Here is a 1,948-nt window from a genome sequence, read left to right on the forward strand (position 1 = left end):
CATGGTTGGCATGCCTTGGAGCGGAGATGTGGCTGGCATGGGTTTCCATTGGCACAGTGGTGCGGCTGGCATGGTTGGTATGCCTTGGCGCAGAGATGTGGCTGGCATGGTTTTCCATTGGCACAGTGGTGCGGCTGGCATAGTTGGCATGCCTTGGCGCGGAGATGTGACTGGCATGGTTGGCATGCCTTGGATCGGAGATGTGGCTGGCATGGTTGGCATGCCTTGGCGTGGTAGCATGAGAATTAGGTTTGGCATAGATGATGTCGGTTAATGCTAAGGGTTCTGCCGTGGAACATGACACATAAAAAAAAGGTACCCTGCTAATTCTTACGTAGGCATGCTGATCGATTCAATAAATGTGTTAATGTTCATAATGACATCATGTCAGTTGCACGGTTTTACGATTTTAACCCTAAGCTAAAAACCACCATCAACAATTATTTATTTAATTATTTATGCATAATATTTATAACTTAGGAAAGAGTCCCATAATTAGGATAGTCTTGAAAAAGGAAAATAACTTTGCTTAGCTTCCAAGCTATTGTTCACTATAAATAAAGGGTTCGTGAGTTTACACGTTTTTCATCCCCTTTGGAAAATTGGCGTAAGCTTTGCAGGTTGTTTCCATGTCTTCTGTTCTTCGTTAACAAGAGTGAGATAAAAATATTTGTATTGGGTATCACAAAGCCAAGTTGGATTTAATCTTCGTGATTGATCATACAACTTGTAATCTAGGTTTTTCACCTCTTGTCTATTCTAAGGTTTTCTCTTCTGATATAAAACCATTCAAGAGTTGTTGATCATAAACCTTAGGTTTTGATAGATTTCAGTTTCCGATCGTATACCAACACTTGTTAATCGAAGTCGGAAGCTAGAAAGAAAACTTCGATTAAGGTATCTCGTAAAAATCCTAAGAAGTTTTAAACAAGATATCTCTAGATTTATTCTAGTTGTTCTTGTTGTAGAATTATTAGGGTTTTCTTAACTTGTAAATTGATCTTTTGAATCACCCAAGTTTACTTACGGAAATCAGGTTCACGGACTCCTTGTGTGTACGTATACTGATTGTAAGTTAAAACCCTAATCTACAAGTTTGTTTTGATATTACTTTTACCTAGTAATTGTTTTCATCAAAATAAACACAAGATATACAAAACCTTGATTTACATCTAAAGGGAAATCAAACCGGTGTTTTTTGAAAACAAAATATCAAATCGTATCAATCGTGTTGGTGTATCTTCTAAAGAGAACTTTGGGTTTTGCTAGAAGATTTGTGTGAACAGTTCCTAAAGAGAATCGGTATTCTGCTAGGAGTTCTATAAGTGCTGAAGCAGGTATTACATATAGTCTGAATAGGTAGTAGGAAATTGGTGTAACAACTTTTAATCAGTGTGTCTTTATTATGGACTAGGTCCCGGGGTTTTTCTGCTTTTGTGGTTTCCTAGTTAACAAAATTCTGGTGTCTGTGTTATTTCATTTCCATATTATGTTTTATTTATATAACAGAAATATCACAGGTTGTGTGTTAAGATCATCAATCAGTTCTTGTATTCTTTCTTTGGGTTGTTGAGTGAATTGATTGACACTTGAACATTGGTTTTTGGTACCGTTCAAGTTAATCATCTTATATTCAATCGGGCTCGCAAATTCCTATTTGTTGATTGCGAATTGAATCAAGAGATAGAGATATAAAACTCTTCGATATACTTTTTATAGATTGAGTCTAACTGTCTAGTTGATTCTCTTGAAAGTATATTGGAGTTTGTCTATACAAATTGCTAAGCGAAATATTGGGTGTTGTTAGACCCCCGTTGTTTCAATGTGAATCATCCAAGAATGATTTGCGCTTGAGAAGGTCAAAAGTTTGGAAAAAGAAAACTCGAGCTTAAAAGAGAGGTTGTCTAGAAATAGCAGCTCAGATAAATTAACCTCGATATTGGACGCA

Source organism: Papaver somniferum, chromosome 2 (genome assembly GCF_003573695.1).
Source record: "Papaver somniferum cultivar HN1 chromosome 2, ASM357369v1, whole genome shotgun sequence".
NCBI lineage: Eukaryota > Viridiplantae > Streptophyta > Magnoliopsida > Ranunculales > Papaveraceae > Papaver > Papaver somniferum.